Source organism: Jaculus jaculus, chromosome 10 (assembly GCF_020740685.1).
Source record: "Jaculus jaculus isolate mJacJac1 chromosome 10, mJacJac1.mat.Y.cur, whole genome shotgun sequence".
In the NCBI taxonomy this organism is placed as follows: domain Eukaryota; kingdom Metazoa; phylum Chordata; class Mammalia; order Rodentia; family Dipodidae; genus Jaculus; species Jaculus jaculus.
This window is the reverse complement of record NC_059111.1, coordinates 882,281-907,259: the sequence shown is the minus strand read 5'-3', so window position 1 is coordinate 907,259 and position 24,979 is coordinate 882,281. Positions and strand designations below refer to the sequence as shown.

Below are 24,979 nucleotides of genomic sequence, written 5' to 3'. Positions count from 1 at the left end.
CTGTCTAAGGTTTTATCACTATTAGATTTCAGGTCATGAGTCTTTGGTCAAACCATCAGAGGCATCACAGCGTTCTCACTGCATCCTACCTGGCCACATATGACATCAGATCAGCCCATCACTGACATGTGATCACTTGACTAGGTGGTCTGCCAATCTACTGTTAAATCATTCTTCTTCCCTTTGTAATTAAGAGTCTTGGGCTAGAGAGATGGCTTAGTAGTTGCCTGCAATGCCAAAGGACCCAGGTTCAGTTCCCCAGGACCCATGTAAACCAGATGCATAGGGTAGCTCTTGTATCTGGAGATTCTTTATAGTGGCTGGAGGCCCTGGCATACCCATTCTCTCTCTTTCTATCTCTCTCTCTCTCAAATAAACAAATAAGTAAATAGAGCCAGGTGTAGTGGCATATGCCTTTAATCCCAGCATGCGGGAGGCAGAGGTAGGAGGATTGCTGTGAGTTCGAGGTCACCCTGAGACTACATAGTAGTGAATTCCAGGTCAACATGGTCTACAGCAAGACCCTACCTTGAAAATAAATAAATAACTAAATTTAAAAGTTTCATCAGACTTTCATTTATTCATTCATTAATTCTTCCATTCATTCATTTGTATCTGTATTGGCTGGGGAGATGGCTCAGTGTTTAAAGGTGCTTGCTTGCAAAGCTTGCCAATCTGGGTTCAATTCCACAATACCCACATAAAGTCAGACACATAAAGTGGTACATGCAAGTGGTTCAATTGGAGCAGCAAGAAGCCCTGGCAAGTCCATACTTTTAATATCTCTCTCCCAAATAAATAAAAATTTTAAAATGTTGTGGGGAAATAAGTTAAAGTTATGAACATATCCATGTTTCATCAGACTTTCAATGTTTATTCATTCATTAATTCTTCCATTCATTCATTTGTATCTGTATTGGCTAAGGGATTTCTATTTTTTGTTTGCTTTTTTTTTCCCCCTAGGCAGGGACTCACTATAGTCCAAGCTGACCTAGAACCACTTAGTCCAAGCTGACCTAGAACCACTTTATAGTCAAGTCTGGCCTCAAACTCATGGCAGTCCTTTTACCTCAGTCTCCCAAATATTGGGATTAAAGGTGTAAGCCGGCCAAGTAGGAGGAGTGCCATGAGTTTGAGGTCACCCTGAGATTACATAGTGAATTAGAGATCAACCTGGACTAGAGGGAGACATTACTTAAAAACAAAAACAAAAAACAAACAAACAAAACTACATTTAGGGCTGTAGAGATGACTTAGAAGTTAAGGCACTTGCCTTTAAAGCCAAAGGACCCAAATTCAATTCCCTAAGAGCCACGTAAACCAGATGCACAAGGTGGAACATATACCTAGAGTTTGTTTGAGGGCTAGAGGCCCTGGTGTGCCCATTCCCTCTCTCTCTCTCCTTTCTCTCTCTTTCTTTCTCTCAAGTAAATAAACAAAAATAATTTTTTTTCAAATATTACATTTAGAGTTGTGTGAGATGGTGCATGCCTTTTATTCTTTAATTCTAAAAGGATTTTTAGCCAGGCATGGTGGCACATGCCTTTAATCCCAGCATTTGGGAGGCAGAGGTAGAAGGATCGCCATGAGTTCGAGGCCATCCTGAGACTACATAGTGAATTCCAGGTCAGCCTAGACTAGAGTGAAACTCTACCTCGAAAATAACAACAATAACAAAAAAGTAAAAGGTTTTTTACACTTTAAACAGATCATCATTATTGCTTTTGCACTTCCTTGCTCACTGTGCAAGATATTCTAGGCTTGTTTGGTATGTTCCATGCCCCAGTCCCCAGTACCCATGAAAAGCCAGATGTGCAAAGTGGCACATTCATCTGGAGTTCTTTTGCAGTGGCGAGAGGTCCTGGCATGCCCATTCTCCCTCTGTCTCTGTCTTTCTTCTATCTTTTTCTGCTTGCAAATAAATTAAAGCCAGATGTGGTTTGCACATGCCTAGCACTTGGAGGCAAAGGGAGGAGGATTGTCACAAATTCAGGCCACCTTGAGACTACATAGTGAATTATAGGTCAGCCTAGGCTACAGTGAAACTCTACCTTGAAAAACCAAAAATAAAATATAAATAAATAAATATTTTAAAAACCAAAAATAAAATATAAATAAATAAATATTTAAAGAAAGAAACCAAGCCAGGTATGGTGGTGCACACCTTTAATCCCAGCACTTGGGAGGCAGAGGTAGGAGGATCGCTATGAGTTCAAGGCCACCTTGAGATTACCTAGTGAATTCCAGGTCAGCCTGGGCTAGACTGAGACCCTACCTCAAAAAAAAGGGGGCTGGACAGATTGCTTAGCAGTTAAGTGCTTACCTGTGAAGCCTAAGGACCCCCGGTTCCAGGCTCAATTCCCCAGGACCCATGTTAGCCAGATGCACAAGGGGGCACACACATCTGGAGTTCATTTGTGGTGGCTGGAAGCCCTGGTGCTCCCATTCTCTGTCTCTCTATCGCTCTCAAATAAATAAATAAAAATAAAAGAATTAAAAAGAAAGAAAGAAACCAAGATCTGTGCTTTAAATATAATTTTTAAATTTTTATTTATTTAGGAGAGACAGAGACAGAGAGAGAGTCAGATAAAGATTGAACGGGCATGCCAGGGCCTTTAGCTGCTGCAAACACTCCAGATGCATTCACCACCTTGTACATCTGGCTTATGTGGTTCCTAGGGAATTGGATCCGGGTCCTTTGGATTCACAGGTAAGTGCCTTAACTGCTAAGCCATCTCTCCAGTCCTAACATCTTCACTTTAATTGTATTTTTTGGGCTGGAGAGATGGCTTAGCGATTAAGGCACACGCCTGCAAAACCTAAGGACCCAGGTTTGATTCTCCAGGTCCCACATAAGCCAGATGCACATGGTGGCACAAGTGTCTAGAGTTTGTTTGCAGTGGCTGGAGGTCTTGGTGCACCCATTCTCCCTTCCTCCCTCCCTCTTTGTCTCAAATAAATATATAAAATCTTAAATGTATTCTTTGCTATCGTGTGTTGCTATCCTCAGGGTCTTTATTTTTTTCTGGCTAGAGCTAGGAAATATATGAACATGTGTATACACTTATAAGCACACACATGTGTACATGAATATTTGTACTTAAATCTATATATATACTCATCTATGCATAACTAAAATAATGAGATCACACTGATGTTTTCACTTCTAATTCAATCCTAACCAGTTGTAGTCTTTTCGTTTCTGTATATGTAACTACCATTTCTACCAGAAAAACCTCACTCCTGTTACCCCTGATATGATGATGTATTTAATCAAACATTCAAAATATAAACAATCTATATGACTGCCTGATGTTATAAAATCTATATTTGGCCTTTGCCCATGGTTCTTGACATTGAGATCTCAAAACCCCTGTAACTTCCTGAGTAATAGGGCTGCTGGGAGACTCTTTTGTTCTAATATTTGTTCACTGACCCCAAGTCCTGACTCAGAGCTCCTTAAACCTTTATAATTTCCTGAGTTATTAGGGCATCTAACCCAAAGCTCCTAAATCCTTGGAATTTCCTGAGACAGGAGCATCTTTTGTTCCCCCCATGTGCTCCGAGGTAGCCTCCCGGATGGGGGCTGGTTGCCAGGGGAACCAGCCATGTGACTGGAGTGGGGAAGCTCAGCTGAAGGTTGAGCTGGTCATCAGTGACCAGTGATGTAATCAGTCATAATAAGGCTTCTATGAAAACTCCAGAGGTCAAGGTGCCTGGAGGCTGGCCTTCCCAGAGAGGGCACTGCAGCCTGCCCTCCTCCCCCTTCTCATCTAGCTGTTTCTCTGTCACGTGTGATAAACTTTACAATCAATGTCAGTGAACATGTGAAGTGTTTCCCTGAGTATGTGAGCCACCCCAGCAGATCGAGCAAGCCTGTGGAGAGCATCCTTGGAACCTAGATTTATAACCTGAGGCTTGTGATTGGCTTGTGGAGTGGAAACAATCTTGTGGGACTTGCCTCAGTCTGTGGGCTCTGACACTTTATCCGCATAGATCCTGTCAGAATTGAATTGCAGGATCCCTGGGGAGACCCCTGTCGCAAGTGTTGAGGTAAGAGACTTCAAGAATAGGAAAACACTGGGTTATTTTCTCCATCTCTTGCAATCACCATCCTCACCTGCCCTGGCAGTTGTTCTGCTCAGATGTCATCCTCACCCTAGGTACTTAGGCCAGATGCTGGGCTGCCTCACTCTGGCACAGCTCACCCAGTGCACCTAGGCTCGGCTTCCTCTCCCTCCCCCCCCCCCCCCCATGCGCTTAGCTCCATTACCTTCCTTGGGTTCCGGTGCCTGGCAGCAGGCCTCTTTGAAAGTACTACTGTGGGACCACCCCCCACCCCGCCCCATTCCTCCCACCCCGTGCCCCGGGGTAGGGTAGTGCTGTAGCCCAGTCTGACCTGGAATTCACTAGGCAGTCTCAGGGTGGCCTTGAACACATGGCGATCCTACTTCTGCTGGGATTAAAGGCGTTGGCCAGCCCACCCAGCTGGGGCCTCCCTCTTTACCAGGTCAGGCACCCTCCACACAGAAGCCCTCACTCCAGGCCAACTTCCTACTCCCCTCCATGACTGACTGACAACCACTTTGCTGGGCTTCTGCGCTGAAGTCTGCTTACTTTATAAAGACAAGAGACTTAATTTGCTCAAAGCGTTGGAAGCTGAAACTCCAAGATCAGACTGCCTCATCAGTTTACACTATGGTGAGGGCTCTTTTTGATGACATCACACCTTGGCAGATGGCATCAGGATGGGAGACAGGAAGCCCAGCAGCAGGGAGAGGCCAGTCCTGCCCTTTTGTAACAACACATTGTCTTGAAAACACTAATTCCCGGGTGTGGTGGCGCAGGCCTTTAATCCCAGCAGAGGTAGGAGGACCACCATGAGTTTGAGGCCACCCTGAGACTACATAGTTAATTCCAGGTCAGCCTGGACCAGAGTGAGACCCTGCCTTGAAAAACAAACAAACAAACAAAAAAAAACAAAAAAAAAAACACACACACACTAACTCATTAATGCCTCCCAAGGGCAGCACCTCCTATTATTGAAATAACCTTGGCCTGAGCTCCAACCTCCTAGTTATTCTACCCCTTCCAATGTCACCCCACTGAGGATCGATCTTGCAACAAGGAACCCCTGGTTATACTCAAAGCACAATAACCGCACATAGCATAATGATTCCAACTGATTTGTGTAGGACGGGAAGAGAATGGGAAGTGAAAGAACGGATAGACCATTATTCCACCTTTTTAAGTAGTTTTTAAATAGATTTTACTATTTTAAGATTCACTCACATTTTGGTTTTTGGCTAGATCTATTTCCTTTCTTTTCTTTTTTTTCACTCTAGTCCAGGCTGACCTGGAATTCACTATGAAGTCTCAGGGTGGCCTCAAATTCATGGTGATCCTCCTACCTCTGCCTCCAGAGTGCTGGGATTAAAGGTATGCCCCACCACACCCACACCCTGCCTGGCTAGATCTATTTCTTTCACCATATTTGTTAAAGTTATGTTTGCCAGGAGAACCAAAACTTTCTCCACCCTCCCACCTCTTATGTTTTTTTAAATATTTTTTTAACCCAAATATTTTATTTTTATTTATTTGAGTGGGAGAGAGAGAAAGAGGCAGAGAAAGAGAGAGAGAGTGAATGGGAGTGTCAGGGCCTTCAGCTGCTGCAAACAAACTCCAGATGTATATGCCACCTGGTGCATTTGGCTTCCATGGGTCCTGGGGAACTGAACCTGGGTCCTTTGGCTTTGCAAGCAAGCACCTTAACCACTGAGCCATCTCTCCAGTCCCACCCCCTTTTTTTTTTTTTTTTTTGAGGCAAGCCCAACAGACTGGCCCTTTTTTTTAATGCAACAGAGAGAGAGAGAGAGAGAGAGAAAGAGAGAGAGAGAGAGAGGGAATTGGTGCATCAGAGCCTCCAGCTACTGTACTCATACTCCAGACATGCGCACTGCCTAGTGTGCACATGTAACCTTGCGTGCGTGCATCGCCTTGTGTGTGTGGCTTACGTGGACCTGGGGAGCAAAACAAGTCCTTAGGCTTGGTAGGCAAGTACCTTAACCTCTAAGCCATCTCTCCAGCTTCTACCCCCCCCCTTTTATTTTAAGAGAGTCACTAACTCAGGCTGGCCTTGAACTTATGACACTCTTCCTACTTCAGACTCTTGAGTGCTGTAATTACAAAAATAAGCCACCAAGCCAGTTTCAACCCATTTAAAAAGTGGTTTTTAGCTGAGTGTGGTGGCACTCGCTTTTAATCCCAGCACTTGGAAGGCAGAGGTAGAAGGATTGATGTGAGTTCAAGACTACCCTGAGACTACATAGTGAATTCCAGGTCAGTCTGAGCCAGAGTAAGACCCTACCTTGAAACCACCCCCAAAAAATAGTTGTGTTTGGCGTGCATGTGGAGGTCAGAGGATAACCTCAGGGTGCGGGTCCTCTCCTTCCACCTTGTTTGAGATGTCAAAGTAAATCACACAGCTCTCACCTCAAAGGGAGTAAGAAATCATTTATTCTGGAGCAAATATAAGTGAGCATAGTTTCAGGTTACTTCAAATCCTATGTTCCCGGTTGTTCTCATTAACAATTTCATCAAGTTTTTTGTTGTTGTTGTTGTTGTTTGTTTTGGTGGGTTTTTTCATTGTTTTTTTTGTTTTGTTTTGTTTTGTTTTTCGAGATAGGGTCTCGCTCTAGCCCAGGCTGACCTGGAATTCACTATGTAGTGTCAGGGTGGCCTTGAACTCATGGTGATCCTCCTACATTTGCCTCCTGAGTGCTAAGATTAAAGGTGTACACCACCAGCACTGGCTGTTCTGGCTTTTAAAGTTATAAAATATTGACGACACATTCACATTTTCCACAGACTGTATGCATTAGCTTCATGCTGTATAAAATCACATTTTCATCTGCAGAGGCATGTCCGTCCCCTGCCCTCAACTACTGACAATTACGTAATGGCAGTCAGAGAGCGCTCTATTTCCTTCTGTAGGTCTTAGTTTAGATTCTCATAATCTGTTCCAAAGCGGGCATTATGGAAAATCTAGGCTACCTTTTCATACTTTTCCACTTAACTATTTAGTTTAAGGGGAATCATCAGATTATAAACTCTTTGACCCAGTGGTGTCTTCTAAATCCTCTCAACCTTTCTTGCCATTCTTGGGAAAATAGCTTACTATGGGTGTACAAAGTGTGATTTCACCAAATAAGACTGAACTGTGTTTTCAGGAGTGAAAACTATGGACTGTTCTTCCCATGATTGGTGGGTCATACTGCTTTAAGAATTCTGTTTGTCCCTGCTGAGTTAATAATGAAATTACTACAGTTGGTAGTCTAAAGAATTTGAATTTCTCTTTACACATCACACTTTGAAAACAAAAGAAATGATTGTTGAAAGGACTGGAGAATAATTTTCCTATAACTGAAAGAATCTTTGATACACTGAATTATGGCCCTGCATAAGATGTCCGCACTCTGATCCCTGTGGTCTGTGAATGCTGCTTGATACACTGAGTTATGGCCCTGCACAAGATGTCCACACTCTGATCCTGGGATCTGTGAATGCTGCCTTGTAGGCAAGAAAGAGCATTGCATATGTGGGTAAACTAAGCATTCTGAAATGCGGTGATTATTGGATTATTTGACTGGAACAAGTGCAATTGACTATGTGTTAGGGCTGGAGAGATGGTTCAGCAGTTCAGACCTTGCTTACAAAGTTTGATGACCCAGGGTCAGTTCCCAAGTACCCACATAAGCCAGATGTACAAAGTGATGCATGTGTCTGGAGTTCATTTGCAGTGGCAGAAAGGCCCTGGCACATCCATATGAATTCTCTGTCCATCTCTTTGTCTCTGTCTGTCTCTCAAATAAATAAAAAGATTTGCATTTAATGCCTTTGTAAAAAGACAAGACTTTGATCTTAGCCGGGCGTAGTGGCGCATGCCTTTAATCCCAGCACTTGGGAGGCAGAGGTAGGAGGATCGCCGTGAGTTCAAGGCCACCCTGAGACTCCATAGTGAATTCCAGGTCAGCTTGAGCTAGAGTGAGACCCTACCTCGAGAAAACAAAAAAATAAAAAATAAAAAAAAAGATTTATAATAAATAAATGGTTGGAAGAGGAAGACGAGGGGAGATGTGGAATATAGATGAGGAGAGGGCAATGTGACCATAGATGTAGAGATTCTACTGATGTGGCCACAAGTCAAGGAGTGCTGGCAAGTACAGAAGGTGAAGCAGGCCAGAAGCATATTCCCCTAAGTGACTCTGGAGAGAAAGCAGCCCTGTTCGCTCCTTTTGCCACCCAGTGAAACTGAACACCTGGCTTACACACAAGTGTTTCAGTGCTCAAGGGTACACTGATTTCTTTTGGATTAAGCCACAAAAAAATGTGTCTATCCACAAAAACATACACATACAAACATAAAAGCAAAAATGTTTTTATTTTAAATGTTTTTGCTTTGTTTTTGTTTTTTGAGGTGGGGTTTCACTCTAGTCTAGACTGAACTGGAACACGCTCTGTAGTCCCAGGCTAGCCTCAAACTCACTGAAACCCTCCTTCCTCAGCCGCCAAGTGCTGGTGTGTGTCACCATGCCTGACTTCTCTCAAATGTTTCTATCTTTGCTTTTCATTCTTATTTTCATTAGCCTATATGCATATATATATATATATATATATATTTTTTTTTTTTTCCAAACTCTCATTCATTCTTCCCGATAAACTTTCTTTAAGGGTTCTCTAAGAAAAGCACCTTTCCAGTCCTTTTCAATTTCCTTGGATGTTGGGTTCCGTCTAGTAAACACAAGCAGCCCCTGCTGCAGCTCTGGATTAACTAGACACCACAGGGGCATAGAGTAAAGGCAAAGCCATCCGTAAGTGTCATAAATCAGCTGTGAACAGCTCGAATAGCTACCATGCAGTGTGATGAAGAGAAGAGAGAAATGCAGAAACAGGACAGGCAACAATGCCTGGTGCTCCTTGCTTTCATATAGATAAAAATGGGGCCTCTAGGTACTTGATCACTTTCTTTTCCCTATTTCCTCATGACTTTCTAACTCTCCCAGTAATCATTAGAGTGTGTTTCATGGGGTCACAAGTTCTGTGTTATGTGAAATAGAAAGGGTACTGAGGGCAGGTAAATTTAGGAAACATTGCATTAAGAGATTCCAAATAGTTAACTGCACTTTTCAGGGACTTTAGTTTACCAAAATGGCCCTCCTCTCTAGAGAGAGACTATGAGTAGTATACAAGAGTGATACTCAAAATACTTAAAAACTGGGCCTGGAGGGACGGCTTAGCGGTTAAGGAGTTTGCCTGCAAAGCCAAAAGGCCCAGGTTCTATTCCCCAGGACCCACATTAGCCAGATGCACAAGGGGTTGCACATTCGTTTGCAGTGACTGGAAGCCCTGGCACACACATTTTCTCTTTCTCTCTCTCCCTCTTTCTCTGTCAAATAAATAAGTAAATAAAAATAAAATATTTAAAAAATACTTAAGAACTGGTAGGGCATGGACTTCACCCAGTAGAATGAACCTCAGCTATGGCTGCTGGTTCCACTGTACCCTCACGAATGGGCTCAGGCTGAGTATCAGCCCATGGAGTTGGCACTGCTCCCCAAAATTTTGCCCAAAGTAGTTTGCTTGTTTGTATTTTCTGACAGAACTGATGAGAAACACTCTATCCCATGCTGGAACATCATCTCTCTAGGGACAGGGTCAGAACTCATGATTCCGGCCCTGAGGTGCAGAAGAGGGCTAGCCCTGGCAATGACTCCTGGTAGCACCAACTAACGGGCTCAAAAGCAGCTCCAGCAAAAACAGATTTCAAAAGACAGATGTCCCTCTGTCCCAGCTGCTCCGTAAACTTTGTCCTTGGTGGGTCAGCAGGTGTCTGTCCAGGTGGTGTTTGCAGCCAAAGCTCTTCTCATGGCGAGGGCAATGGAAGCGCTTCTACCCAGTATGGGTCAGCCAGTGTCTCACTAGGTGGTGCCTTTGGCCAAAACTTTCCCCACATTCAGTGCACACATGACCTGTTGGCACTGGTGGGGCACGCTGCCATCTCGGAGCCCCAGGACTGTCTTCAAGTTCTTGGCCCTTAGCAGGACCTGCCTTCTGAGAGCGTTCTCTGCTGGCTGGCCAGATGGCAGCTGCGCCGGAAATTCTCGCCGCGCTCACAGCACCTGCTTGGCTTCTCATGTAGGCGGATCTTCTGGTGCCGGATCAGGTGATGTCTTCATCCAAAGCTTTTGTCACACTTGAGGCAACTATAGGGCCTCTCTCCAGTGTGTGTTTGCTGATGTCTGGCAAGATGGGAGCCCCAAGCAAACTTTTCCGCAATGAGGGCATGTGCGGGGTCTTCATAGGAAATCCGTCTCTGTGCTACACAGAAGGTTTGAAAAGCTCTCTTACTAAAGAAGAGGTGAGCCCATTCTGGGCATGGATTGCCAACGGGGAATGGTATCTTCAGACACAGTGGATAATATTCTGGGAGGTTCTGCTTCTAGTTCAGGGGTGTCTTCTCATGTTCACTTCCATCCCCTGTGCATGCGACCCTTAGAATGGCCCTCTCCTCGGAGTCGTGGGGACCAGAGATCCATTGTTCTTCTCCCTTCTAGTTGAGAAAGCATGTCCAGTTTGGGAATTGGAGATCTCAGAGAGACTGCTACCCCACAGTTTTCTTGCATTACATATTCTCTGTGGAAGTCCGTTTGAGAGGGACCAGGCCCCGCCACTCCTCCTGAGAGCACAGACACAGCCCTGATGGTGACCAGGCCCCGTGAATCGGCTGCAAGAGGTGCAGCTGCCATCTCCCAGCTTCCGGTGCTTCCACCTCGGGGAATTGCAGGAATCCAGGGAGCAGACTGAGCCTTCCGGAGGGCTGTGCTCCTCTTCAGGTCACGCGCAATGCTCCCGCGGCCTGGTGCTGTCCTCCACCGTCCTCTTCACGGCCTCTCCTTCCCAGCTGGGGCTTTGCTCCACCCAGCTGTGCACTCCTCAGCTCCCATCCTGACCCAGGGCTGCTGTCTGTTCTGAAAGCATCCTTGCAGCAAGCACCATGGGAACCTGTTTGCTCCTACTTCCACAGTGATCCGTGCCTAGTGGAGTCTGGGTTCCTGAGCTCTCATTTCTCATTTTTCTTTTTCCCTCAATATCTGGGGAGGCAGGACACCCGCAGAAGTTATGTTTTGTTTTGTTTTTCGAGGTAGGGTCTCACTCTGGCCCAGGCTGACCTGGAATTCACAATGTAGTCTCAGGCTGGCCTCAAACTCACAGTGATCCTCCTACCTCTGCCTCCCGAGTGCTGGGATTAACGGCGTGCGCCACCACGCCAGGCCAGAAGAAGTTTTTGCAGAAAATGTTCTTGGGAAATAAACACACAGAAATTAGTAACCTTCCTATATGCTAACAACAAACACACAGAGGATGAAATCAGAGAATCACTCCCATTAACAATTGCATCAAAAAATAAAGTATCTTGGAATAAACCTAACCAAGGAAGGGAAAGATCTTTACAATGAAAACTTTCAAACACTCCAGCGAGAAATTGCAGAAGACACTAGGAAATGGAAAGACATCCCTTATTCTTGGATCAGAAGAATCAATATTATGAAAATGGCAATCTTACTGAAAGCAATCCACACATTTAATGCAATCCCCATCAAAATTCCAATGGCATTCTTCATGGAAATAGAAAAAAACAATCCAAAAATTCATTTGGAAGCACAAAAAACCTTGAATATCTAAAACAAATTTGAGCAACAAAAATAAGGCTGGTGGTATCACCATATGTCCTTCAACTGATGAGTGAATAATGAAGATGTGGCACATTTAGACAATGGAGTTCTACTCAGCGGTAAAGAAAAATGAAGGTATGAAATTTGCAGAAAAAGGGATAGATATGGAAAGGATTATACTAAGTGAGGTAACGCAGGCCCAGAAAGCCAAATATCGCATGTTCTCTCTCATATGTGGATCCTAACTACAAATGATTGGGCTTCTATGTGAGCAGGAATAAAACTCAGTAGCAGAGGCAAGTAAACTCGAAAGGAGATATAAAGGGAGTAGAAAGGGAGGGAGGGGGGACTTAATAGGAAGGTATTGTATATAAGTAAGTAGAAGAACAGATTGATAGGGATGAAAAGGCCTAAGTGAGGTCAGGGAAAGAGACTGAGTAAAGGAAAAAAGAATGGAGGGATAATCAAAATTTAAAGAGGATATAAGTAAGTCATATGGGAACCTACTATTTTGGACAATGGAACACACAGGAGCCATAGATTGTTACTTGAAAATTTTCAGTGCCTGGGATGGGATACCTTTTTGGCCAGGGAGGTCCCTGATGCCCCCAAAACATTATAGGCCATTGCCAAGGCCCTTGGTTTCCCACCAGGAATAGATGGTAAGGCCCTATTGCCGAAGACTCCACATACTTGGGCTGCAAGGTCACTGAGAAATCCTGCTGGAACTGAGCTGAATACCTCTTCCAAGTAGACCAGCTGACAGGAAGCTGGGGAAAGCCACACTGCATGCAGTTCTGGGGGAGAGAGAAATCACCAGTGAAGATATTCAGCAGTGGACACTGCAAGCCTTCCATTTGGTCAGCCAGGCCAAACGAGCCAATGGATCCAATAGTGGCATGTCTGTTATAGGGGAAACCAACCACCCTCTACTTGGACTGGAGGCCCACTCCATGGGAGGGAATACATGCCTGATACTGAAAATCTACAACAAGGGTAGTCATGAGCCCTAGGGGTGTAACGTCCGCTGCTATCTGGCTAAATGTATATACTATGCTCATCAAACTGCCCAGTAAGCCCTTCTCTTAATGTCAGTGCCCACATATTAATGCTACTCTCACTTTTGGTTAGAGAACCTTCTCTTTTCAGATGTCAGTGAATTTGGGATGATTCAGAAGGCACTATGGTGCTGAGAAGTGACAGAGGAGTGCTCAGCACTGAAATATCTCTATCACACCTTCCAAGGCTCAGGGTTCATTGTGGAAGAGGTGGTGGAAAGAATGTAAGAGCCAGAGGAAGGGTAGGACTCCTAACAACTTGTTCCTCCAGACACAAAATGGCCTGGATATCCATGGCCTCACACTGCCTGACACTACCTACACAAGACCATCATAATAGGAGGAAAAGATCATGACATCAAAATAAAAGGGGAAAGTGGGGGGAGGGAGGGAATTACCATGGGATGCCGTTTATAATCATGAAAGTTGTCAATAATAAAAAAAAAAGTAAACAAAAAAGAAAGAAAATGTTCTTAGGCAGAGAAAGAGCCATGGCATCAAGCAGTGGACCAAGGGCACAGGGATGCAAGAGAGCCCTGGCCCCTCGCCCTGGGTGGGATCTGTGCAGGACCCAGCCTGCTGAAGAGGAAGACGTTTGCTTCTTCCCTCCTTGTCACCATGCCTATGAAAAGGGTCAGATTTCAGAGAATCCAGCCCAGGACCAGGGCCTCCTGCCCCTCCCCTCAGCCCAGGGTCCCTCACTAATCCTTTCTAATTACATTATGGACTGTGCTAAGGAAAGAAATGAGAACAGAGAAATAAAAAGGCTATTACAATTATACTAGCAAAAATGAAAATAGGGGGCTAAGGATGCAGTCCAGTGATAGAGTACTAACCTAATATGTACATGGCCCTGGGTTCAATCCTCAACACTAAAAAAGGGGGGGCTGGAGAGATGGCTAAACAGTTAAGGCAGTTGCTTGCAAAGTCTAAGGGCCCAGGTTTGATTCCCCAGTACCCATGTAAGCCAGATGCACAGGATGGCACATGTGTCTGGAGGCCTTGACACACTATTCTGTATCTGCCTCTTTCTCACCCTCTCTATCTATTTACCTCTTTCTCTCTGTCTAATAAATAAAATGAAATAAAATATTTTTTAAAAAAATTAATTCATTTCTCTGTGTGGTGGCTCACATCTGCAGTCATGGTTCTCAGGATAAGATGGGAGGATCTTGAGTTCAAGACCACCTGGGATACACGGTGACTTCCAGGAGTGAGATTCTGTTTCAAGAAACTTAAATAGGAACCAGAGTAGGAATGACAGTAATAGCTGATGTCAGAGATTGGAATTACCCCTACTATTTCAAGGTTTGAGCCACATAAGCACAAATGAATTTCCCTGTCATTGAAAGATGGAAGGAAAGAAAAGAATCCACTTATACACATTTGAACATATTCATGTGCTCTGAGTTGTAACAGGAGTCCAATAAAGAAGTTACTGTCAGAGCCGGGCATGGTGGCACACGCCTTTAATCCCAGCACTCGGGAGGCAGAGGTAGGAGGATCGCCGTGAGTTCAAGGCCACCCTGAGACTACAGAGTGAATTCCAGGTCAGCCTGAGCCAGAGTGAGACCCTACCCCGAAAAACCAAAAAGAAAAAAAAAAAGAAGTTACTGTTAGGCTGGAGAGATGGCTTAGTGGTTAAGGTGCTTGCCTGCAAAGCCCAAGGACCCAGGTTCAAGATTCTCCACGTCCCACATAAGCCAGATGCACATGGTGGTGCATGCATCTGGAGTTCACTTGCAGTGGCTGGAGGCCCTGGCACACCCATTCTCTCTCTCTCTCTGTCTCAAATAACTAAATAAATAAAAGTAAATCAGAAAAAAAAATTTTTTTTAGAATGGAATTTCAAAGGGGAAAATGTGGGGGGGTAGGGAAGGAATTACCATGGGATTTTTTTTTATAATCATGGAAAATGTTAATAAAATTAAAAAATTTAAAAATAAGTTAATCTCTTACTGTCAAAATAGTGACAGTAAGGCTAAGATGGTATCTTGTGTGTGATGATCTTTTCTGATTATGTCATTATGATGCAATTACAAGTGTGTAGTAAATAATCAAAGGTAAAACAAAGCAAAGTAAAACAACAACAAAAATGCAGAATACTGTCACTTAGCTATAACCAAACTCATGCTCATTTTGACTTTTTTTCTTTCAGACATGTGTCATGGCTGTGCAAATGTATGTGTACACATATACTTCAAAATACATATTTCAAAATATGAAATTTGATGAAGGATTCTGGGGAAATGTCTTAGTAGTTGATGGCATTTGCTTGTAACTCTGACTAGCCTCTATCTGACTTCCCACTTCCAGTACCAATCAGTGCTACACTTTGCCTCCCAAGTGCTGGGATTAAAGTATGTACTACCACACCTGGTTTCTGTGAAACTTTTGACCATAATTCTCATATCTGTAATTTTTTCCTTTTCTGTTTAAGTATTGTTATTTATTTGCAAACGGAGAGAGAGAGATCATGGGCATACCCAGGGGTCTTGCCACTGCAAATGAACTCTAGTCGCAATCACTACTTTGTGCAACTGGCTTTGCGTGGGTGTTGGGGAATCAAACCTAGGCCAGCAGACTTTACAAGCAGCCATCTCCCTAGCCTATAATATTTCTGTTAACATAAATTTCTAGACATGGAGATACTGAAATCCTAGACTATATCAATTTGCAGTTTAGATAGATCATACTAAGGTGTCTTTTCGAAGGTTTATTATTTATTTTAAAAAGATTTTATTTTTATTTATTTATTAGAGACAGAGAGAGAGAGAGAGAATGGGTGTATCAGGGCCCCTAGCCACTGCAAATGAACTCCAGATGCATGCACCACCATGTGCATCTGGGTTACGTGGGACCTGGAGAATCAAACCAGGATCCTTTGGCTTTGCAGGCAAATGCCTTAACCACTAAGCCATCTCTCCAGCCCCTCACAGGTTTATTTTTATGTGCCCATCCCCAAAATATGATTTAAATTATTGGTACTATTTCAATTATGAATATGATGATTTATTTAATTCCATACACTTTGGAGTTCCTGATATTTTTGTTTCTGAGACAGGTTTTCATATGTCTCAGACTGGCTGTAAGCTTGTTATGTAGCTGTGGGTGGCCTTAAACTTTTCTGTTTATTTATTTATGATAGAGAAAGATAGGCAGAGAGAGAGAGAAAAAAAGAATGGGCATGCCAGGGCCTTCAGCCTCTGCAAACAAACTCCAGATGCATGTGCCACCTTATCCATCTGGCTTACATCAGTCCTGGGGAATTGAACCTGGGTCCTTTAGATTTGCAGGCAAGTGCCTTAGTTGCTAAGCATCTCTCCAGCCCTGGCCTTGAACTTTTGATCTTGCCTCTACCATCCAAGTGCTAGTATTACATGAAGGTACTGCCACACTTGGTTTATGTGGTGCTGGGCATTGAACCCAGGACTTCTTGCACACTAGGCAAGCACTCTACCTTCCTACATTCCCTACTCTTTTTCACTACTATAAGGAATTCTATAGTAAACATTTTTATAATTTCCATATGTATTGCTTATTTTGCTAAGACAAATTATTTGATATGTAATTAGAGTCAAAGAAAAAATTATATTTTAAAATTTTATTTTATTTATTTATTTGAGAGCATGAGAGACAGAAACAGCAGACAGAGAGAAAGACAGAATGGGCATGCCAGAGCCTCTACCCACTGCAAGTGAACTCCAGATGCATGGACCTCGTGTGCATTTGGGTTATGTGGGTCCTGGGGAATCAAACCAGGGTCTTAGGCTTCACAGGCAAATTCCCCAACCACTAAGCTATTTCCCCAGCTGAAAACTGTGTGTGTGTATGTATGTATGTATGTATGTGTATATCTATACATACATACATACACACACACACACACACACACACACACAGGCTGACCTGCAATTAACTATATAGTGTCAGGGTGGCCTCAAACTCACAGCAATCCTCCCACCTTTGCCTCCCAAGTGCTGGGATTAAAGGCGTGCACCACCATACCCGGGTGAAAATAACATATATATTTTCTTCTGGTTTAGGTCTCTGGTTTATTTTTCCATATTTCTTCTTAAAAATTATTATCATATGCTCATTGCAAAAAATGGTCATCTCATTATGACAAGATTCAGGATTCTGCACATGAGAGAAAGCACATGATTTTTTTTCCCTTTTAGTTTGGCTTATTTCCCTCACCATGACACAATCCAGTTCCATCCATTTTCCTGCCAATGACATGATTTCACTCATGACTGAACAAAACTTCATTGTGTGTGTATACATGGATATATATCACATTTTCTCTATTCTTTTTCTTTGTTTCTATTTTGGATTTTCAAGACAGGGTCTCACTCTAGCCCAGTCTCACCTGGAATTCACTAGTCTCAGGCTGGCCTCAAACTCATGGCAATCCTCCTACCTCTGCCTCCCAGAGTGCTGGGATCAAAGGTGTGCGCCACCACACCCAGCCATTACTGAAGGATATCTAGACTGACTCCACAGCTTAGATGCTGTGAATAGCAACACAATATACATGGATGTAGTTATCCCTGGGGTGTGCTGGCTGTTCCTTTGGGTGTACACTCAGGGATCATATAGCTGGGTCATATGGTATTCTATTTTTAATTTTTGACTTTCTATTTCTATTGACTTCTGTAGTGGATGCACTAATTGACATCACTACCAACAATGTGTAAGGGTTCCTTTTTTATTTGCTGCTCCCACACGTCCTTATAAGAATTTATTATTTGGGACTTTTTGTTGTTTATTTATTTTATTTTTTCGAGGTAGGGTCTCACTCTAGAAAATAATATTTTTATGATGTTTTCATTAATATTATTAGCTTCAAATTAACACCAGGATTTATGGTTGTTTTTAAGAATTTACAGCCAGGTGTGGTGGCACACGCATTTAATCTCAGCACTCGGGAGACAGAAATAGGAGGATCTCAGAGAGTCTGGGGCCACCTTGAGTCTACAGAGTGAATCCAGGTCAGCTTGAACTAGAGTGAGACCCTACCTTGACAAAAAAAAAAAAAAAAGAAAGAAAAGAAAAGAAAAGAAAGAAAAAAAGAAAAGAATTTACTTGTTGCTGTCTAGAAAAAAATATTTCTAACAATGTTAGGCAAAGAAAGGACATCTTTAAAGCGGGATGTGATGGTATAAGCCTTCACTCTGGTGGTGGCTAACACAGGAGAATCACCATGAGCTGAAGGCCAGCCTGGGGCTACAGAGTGAGTTGCAAGTCAGCCTGAGCTAGAGCCAGACCTTATCTTGAGACAACCAACAAAATAGTCATGTTTTGCATGTGCATGTGTGTGTGTGCATGTGCATGCACCAGACCTTTGTGCCACTGTAAAGAAAACAAGGTATTTAAGTCCCTTTTTGTATCTGGCTTACATGGGTGGCTTGAGAATTGAACATAAACTGGCAGGCTTTGCAAACAGGACCTTTACCCACTGAGCCATCTTCTCAGCACCCCCCGCCCCCCCGTGCTCTTGCCATTTTAAGTCCAAGATTCTCCCCTATTCCTCCATCCAAATTTTGGTTTTCTGTTAAAGCAGTAGATAAAATGTGTGTACAGGGGTTGGAGAGATAGTTCAGCTGGAGGAGTGTTTGTCTTGTCTGTGTGAGTGAGGCCCTGGATTTGATCCTCAGTCCCAGAAAAAGGAGGAAGATGGAAGAGGAAGAGGGGGAGAAGACAAGTATATTTGCACATTTGAAAGCTGTATTTATCCCTACATCATTATGAGTCATTATTAACCTAAAATGTCATACTCATTAAAGGTAAGGGACTAACTCTGACCATCATTGTCTTGATGAATAAGGAAATAAATTACAATAAGGAAATAAAACTTTCAAGATGGGTGTGGTGGTGCACATCTTTAATCCTAGCACTTTAATCCCAGGAAACCAGAGGTAGGAGGAATGCTGTCAGTTCAAGGCCATCCTGAGACTACATAGTGAATCCCAGGTCAGCCTGGGCTAGAATGAGGTGCTACCTAAAAAAAAAACAATAAAACAAAACTATCAACAGTAGTGTGTTGTGGCTCTTGTGATGTAGGGGCAGAAGGATCACGAATTTGAGGCCAGCCTGTGCTACACAGTCAGTTGGACCCCAGCCTAGGTTACAATGAGTTCCAGGCCAGTCATGGTAGTGAGACCCTACCTCAAAACAAAACAAACAAGAAATCATCACAAAACTAAAACTAAACTAAACTAAAAATATTATATATATATATTGCTTAGCCGCGTAGAGGGGCTGCAAGACTTGGGAACCAGAGGCATGATGATCCTTGCTGCCCAGACGTTCAAGACCAGTCTGGACAACATAGCAAATCCTCTCTCTTAACATCAGTGTCTAACAGGAAAAGTATTTCTTTAGTATTTGTTAGTCTTAAAAGTACTTAGTTGTTTTTGATAGGGTAAAACGAGAGACCATGGTTTAAAGCTCTTTGTTTTGAAAGATTTTCAAGGCATGTTCTTTTAGCTTTCCCTCCTTCAGACTTCCCTACCTCACAAATTGGTTATGGTTGTGGGGTGGGGCGTGCTTAAGACACGCCTCAGTTTGCAGGGTATAACAACCCCATCTGGTGGCCTTTTGTCATAGTAGCCGGCAGGCGCCAGATGCAGTCATTCCCCCTCTTCCGCCCCAGGGAGATAGCATTTCTACACTTAATGCTGTGTTCACCATCCTAAAACAACCCATTAAGTAAGGAAATCTTGAGAAGAGATCTAATCGAAGTAGTGTAAGGCCAAGTTTTTAGTTTTGTCTTGGAGCTGAGTCTATTTTAGTAATTCTCTTTTATTTGTATTTTTTGTTTTTCGAGGTAGTCTCACTGTAGCCCAGGTTGACCAACATAGTCCCAGGCTGTCCTCGAACTCTCGGCTATCCTCCTCAGTCATCACGCCCGCTTTCCCTATTATTTTATTATGTGCTTTAAACCTTTTCTTTTACCCGCGTTTCCTCCTTTCTCTGGGTCTGTGTGGTTTCTCTTTCCTCCCTTGCAGCCTGAAATTGGCCCTCTCTGCGCACCGCCTCCCTCCTTCCTGCGCTCCCTCCCCATCCCGCCTTCACCTGGGGGGGGAGGGGCTCGCTCCTGCCACGCATGCGCCGACCTCACTCTGCTGCCACGGTCTTCTAAGGACACAGCTCCCTGGTAACCCTTGAGCTTCAGGAAGTGACCTAAATACAGCATCCTTAAGGAAGTGCTTCATATCCCAACACTGTTCCAGAGAAAAGCTTTCAAAAGGACAGTCTTGCTGGGTGTGGTGCGCACGCCTTGAATCCCAGCAGTCGGGAAGCAGAGGAAGGAGGATGGCTGTGAGTTCAAGGCCATCCTGAGACTTCATAGTGAATTCCAGGTCAGCCTGAGCTACAGTGAGACTCTATCTCGGAAAAAAAAAAGAAGAAGAAGAAGAAGAAGAAGAAGAGGACAGTCTTTGCTTCCGTACAAGAAATGCTGTCTGATTCATTAGCTGCGTTCTCTTTTGGGTGGTGGTTTCTTTCCTTTGGTTTTGAGAAAGGGTCTCAAGTAGCCCAGGCTGGCTCGAACTCCCTATATGTAGGACGATGACCTTGAACTTCTAATCCTCTTGCCTCCATCCAGTGCTGGGATGGCCGTCGTGTACATTTCACAGGGTTTGGTTTTTGTAAATGGCAGTGAGTGAAGAAAGTGAGGAAAATGAGGAAAAGGGTTTGCCACTGCTTTTGGAAAGAGCTTAAATTTACTTGTAAGAGGTACACTTTGTTTCTAGATACTCAGAAAATTCTTCCATCCCGTAATCAGGTTTACATACAAATTACTTTTATAATTGCAATGGAGAGGGGAATATGTGTATTCAGAATATTTTCCTCTCCTTAACTGGTAAATCTTGAGAAATTGAGCATAGTATCTGTCTCTTTCTCTTCTCTCCCTCCCCTCCCTTTTTTCTCTTTTTTCCCTTTTCTTTGCCCATGCTTTATATTAAACCTCCCCCCGAAAAAAAATGTTACCCAACTTATGGATAAGTCAAACCTCAAGCTGGGCATGGTAGCTTACACTTTAATCCCAGCACTTGGCAGGTGGAGGCAGGAGGATCAGGAGTTCAAGGCCAGCCTCAGCTACATAGTGACTTTAGCCTTTTATCTCTTGGAAACTTCTGTCCTTTGCTCCCTTCTGCACTAGCAGCCCCCACTATCATCCTGAAAACTCCTTCTGTCTTGTCTCAATTTGGGTACCCTAGCCCTAGTTTTTCTTTCTTTTGTTGGTAACAATTATTTTTAAATTTAATTTTATTTATTTGAGAGAGAGAGTCAGACAGATAAAACGGGCACTCCAGGGCTTCTAGCCACTGCAAATAAACTCCAGACATATGCACCACCTTGTGCATCTGGTTTATGTGAGTACTGGGGAATTGAACCTGGGTCCTTAGGCTTCATAGGCAAACATCTTAACTGTTAAGCCATCTCCCCAGCCACTTAATGCTTTTTTAAAAAGTACGGTTGGGGCTGGAGAGATTCCTTAGCAGTTAAGGCACTTGCCCCAGAAGCCTAAGGACCATGTTCAACCCTCCAGGTCCCATGGGAGCCAGACAGCGCAAGGTCGCACATGCCCACCAGTGGCCCGGGTGGTCTGTAGTTCCATTGCAGTGGCTGAGGCCCTGGAAAGCCAATTCTCTTCTGTCTTACTCTCTCTAAAAAAAATAAGATAAAATAATTGGCTGGTTGTGGTGGCACATGCCTTTAATCCCAGCATTTGGGAGGCAGAGGTAGGAGAATCACCATGAGTTCAAGGCTACCCTGAGATTACATAGTGAATTCTAGGTCAGCTTAGACTAGAGCGAGACCCTACCTTGAAAAACAAAAACAAAAAAAGAAAAAATTGCAAAAAAAAAAGTTGTAGCTGGGTGTGGTGGTGCATACCTTTAATCCCAACACTCAAGAAGCAGAGGTAGGAGGGTCATTGTGAGTTCAAAGCCACTCTGAGACTCCCTAGTGAATTCCAGGTCAGCCTGGGCTAGAGTGAGACTCTACCTCAAAAAAAACAACCTCTCTACCTTCTTTAAAACCAGTTCTCTCTTCACAGGTATGTTAGGATCACAGGGGTATGTCCAGTCTTATATAGGTATAGGTGCTGGGGAATCAAGCCCAGGCCAGCAGGCTTTGCAAGCAAGCATCTTTAACTGCCAAGCCATCTCTCCAACTCCTCTATAGATTTTTTTGAATTTTTAAATTTTTATTTATTTATTTGAGAGTGACAGACAGAGAAAGTGGTGGGGGGTTGCGTGGAGAATGGGCTTATCAGGGCCTCCAGCCACTGCAAACGAACTCCAGATGCATGCACTACCTTGTGCATCTGGCTTACATGGTACTGAGGAATCCAGCCTCGAACTAGGGTCCTTAGGCTTAACAGGCAAGCACTTAACTACTAAGCAATCTCTCCAGCCCTCCTCTATAGTTTTTATCTTGCTTGGATGAGTCTCGCCTTTTGGTGGACGATGATGCATAGATAAAAATTTTGCTGTGGAACAAAACATCTTAATACATGTGACATGCCACAACACCCAACTCCTGGTTTCTGTGAGATGAGAGACAGCTGAGGAGAAACCCACTGGATTCTGGGGCTCCAGGGAAGGCTGTGTCCTGGTTAAGATGAGCTGGAATTGCAGGAGGTCCAGGGCATATGGAGTCAGCCTGGCATCCCTCTGGATCTGCTGAGGCCCCTCTCCTGTTTGGTCTCCACATGGCTTCATTTAGGCTTTCTCACAGGATGGCAGCCTCAGGGCTGTGTTCCCCCAAATATCATTCTTCTTCCCTCATCTTAACAAGTTTGATGAGTATTAATATTCTAGGGTGGATCATTTCCTTCAGGATTTTTTAAGTAACTGTTCATATCTTTCTGACTTCCAGAACTTTTGAGAAGTCTGATGCCATTTTAACACTTTGGAATGTCCTTTTAATCCCGTGTCCTGAAGTTTTGTGAATCAGGGGATAGATTTGACAAGCTAGTAACGCCTTGCTTGGTTGTATATTTTTTAATATTTTTATTTATTTATTTATTAGAGACATGGCGGGGGGGGGGAGAGAGAGAGGAGAGAGAATGGGCACACCAGGGCCTCTAGCCACTGTAAATGAACTCCAGACACCTGTGCCACACACATGCACCACTGTGTGTGTCTGGCTTATGTGGGACCTGGAGAATTGAATCTGGGTCCTTAGCCTTCGCAGGCATGCGCCTTAACCAGTAAGCCATCTCTCCAGCCCTTGGTTGCTTTTTTTTTTTTTTTCCGAGGTAGGGTCTCACTCTGGCCCAGGCTGACCTGAAATTAACTATGTGGACTCAGGGTGGCCTCGAACTCACAATAATCCTCCCACCTCTGCCTCCCAAGTACTGGGATTAAAGGTGTGTGTACCACTATGTCCGGCTCATTGGTTGCATTTTTTAAGTTCTGCTAAATTCATGTCTCAGTATCTGGGCTTCCCTCTCTAATCTAGCTTGAACTCTCCAAAGAACCTTTCCTGACCAATCCCCACCTATGCTGATCATTGTCTTCCTGTCAGTTACCCAGCACATGGAAATGGTTTGAAGTTAAGAAACTTTCAGATTTAGATTGTTATTCATTCCATCCAAATTCTTTTATATAAAGGCACTACATTGGCTATTATTTTTATAACCTTATAACACCCATTTCAGGAGCTTAATTCCATAAGGAATTTAATAAAGGCAGACCCTGAGATGAGCTGTCCCTCAGTTTGCTTATTGTTGTAGAGACTGACAAGGCTCTTTTCTCTTTTTTTTTTTTTTGGTTTGGTTTTTGAGGTAGGGTCTTACTCTAGCCCAGGCTGACCAGGAATTCATTATGTAGTCTCAGGCTGCTCTTGAACTCACAGCAATCCTCCCACTTCTTCTCCCAAGTGCTGGGATTTAAAGTGTGCATCATCATGCCCAGGCCTTCTCTTCCTCTTTATTTATTTATTTTTTATGTTTTTGGTTTTTCAAGATTGGGTCTCACTCTAGCCCAGGCTGATCTGGAATTCACTATGTAGCCTCAGGCTGGTCTTGAACTCACACTGATGCTCCTACCTCATCCTCCTGAGTGCTGGGATTAAAGGCATGTGCCATCACACCCAGTTATTTTTTAAAAAATATTTTTTACTTATTTCAGAGAAACAATGTATGAATTCACCAGGGCCTCTTGCCACTGTGAATTCTGCAAGGGTCCAAGAATCGCTGAAGATCCCAGACTCAAATAGTATGTAAAAGCGAGTAGCGGTTATTCTGCAGAATCAGACAGCATGTGGGGGGTCAACCATTCTTGCAAAATGGCGACTCTGAGGGGAGGCAGGCTCCTTTGAAGCACAGCTAGAGGAATGTTGGCAGGCTTAGTCTTTTCTAACATGATTGGATAATTTGAACAGTAACTGTATTTGTATTCTTTTGATTGGTCCTAAAGTTTGGGCAGGCTGCTGCTAGGGGAATTCCAACTGGATTAGGCAAACTTTGAAATGATTGGCTAGGCAAGCAGCAGTTACAGTTGTGTATCTCTGATTGGTTGGGACAGAAGGCAGGAAAAGGACATGTCTCCAGGAACTGACTCAGCCCATGGGAGGTTATCTTGTCAAGGTCACTACTGATTAATAATCCTTTGTGGTTTTTCCCAGAAGTCTTGCTTGCCTCTCCTCTCTGGGAAACTGAAACTTAGGCCTAGTTAGAATGATACCTTATTGAAGTCTGTCATGGCTTCAGTTTGGTCCCTTCAAATTCCAGATACATGTGCCACTTTTATGTGTCTGCCTTCATGTAGGTACTGGGGAATCAAATGGGGCTGTCAGACTGTGCACCTGAGTCCCTTTAACTCCTGAGCCATCTCTCCAGTCCAGTCTCTCTCTCATTTTGATGTCATGATCTTTTCCTCCAGAGCTGGAGGCTCTGGCATATCCATTCTTTCTCTCCGTCTCAAATAAATAAAAGTAAAGTTAAAAAAAAAAAAGACAACCTAATTGCATTGTCATATAGCCTAGCTGAAAGTTTGTTCCTTGGGATATTGTGATATCTCCTATTATGATGATCTTGTGTAGGTAGTGTCAGGCACTGTGAGGTCATGAATATCCAGGCCATTTTGTGTCTGGGGGGAGCATGTTGTAAGGAGACCTACCCTTCCTTTGGCTCTTACATTTTTTCCGCCACCTCTTCTGCAATAGACC

At 43.6% G+C, this 24,979-nt stretch overlaps 1 pseudogene; it reads right to left on the bottom strand.

The window, feature by feature from the left end:
* Positions 1–9,577: 9,577 nt before the first annotated feature.
* LOC101614222 lies at positions 9,578–11,279 on the bottom strand (annotated as a pseudogene).
* Between the last annotated feature and the right edge of the window lie 13,700 nt (positions 11,280–24,979).